The sequence below is a fragment of the Alosa pseudoharengus genome, unplaced genomic scaffold (assembly GCF_046254945.1).
Source record: "Alosa pseudoharengus isolate Yale_2024_CS ecotype anadromous, Long Island Sound unplaced genomic scaffold, YU_APseudo_1.1 YU_APseudo_1.1_scf_1, whole genome shotgun sequence".
Taxonomy (NCBI): domain Eukaryota; kingdom Metazoa; phylum Chordata; class Actinopteri; order Clupeiformes; family Clupeidae; genus Alosa; species Alosa pseudoharengus.
Window position 1 is genome coordinate 26,067,706 of NW_027468564.1, and position 514 is coordinate 26,068,219.

Sequence of the window (514 nt, forward strand, 5' to 3'; positions counted from 1 at the left end):
TCATGAATTAAATAGGTTATAAACCTTCTCAGTCTGTATGTAGAGATGGATGGATGGATGGATGGATAGATAGATAGATAGATAGATAGATAGACAAATAGTCATATAGATAGACAAATAGACATAGACAGACGGATAAATAATTCCATAATCATACTCCTAAAGGGAATTTAAATATCCAATGATCAGTAGTCAAAGTCAAAGTCAGCTTTATTGTCAATTTCTTCACATGTTCCAGACATACAAAGAGATCGAAATTACGTTTCTCACTATCCCACGGTGAAGACAAGACATATTTTACCAATTTAAGTCCACAGACAAACATAACATTCAAGTAAACAAAAAAGTAAGTAAATAAGTAAATAAGAGGGCACATATAATGAAAAAATAAGAGCAGCAAAATTTGGTTGAAATTGTGCATAGACAGTCAATAAAATACTAGTGCAAAGTCAGGCCAATAAAAGGCTGAGGTAGTTCTGTTTGACCTAAGTAAGAAAGAAAGTGGCATAGTGGT

The 514-nt window shown here is 32.7% G+C and overlaps 1 protein-coding gene across 4 annotated transcripts in view; it reads right to left on the reverse strand.

Annotated features, from left to right (window-relative positions):
* Window positions 1-204: 204 nt before the first annotated feature.
* LOC143124122 (E3 ubiquitin-protein ligase TRIM35-like) overlaps window positions 205-514 on the reverse strand; it is a 51,448-nt gene continuing 51,138 nt past the window's right edge. For all 4 annotated transcript variants that reach the window (XM_076285443.1, XM_076285462.1, XM_076285452.1 and 1 more), the window contains one exon: window positions 205-514. This exon is cut by the window's right edge and continues 1,144 nt beyond it. The gene's annotated coding sequence lies outside the window, so the exon portion shown is untranslated.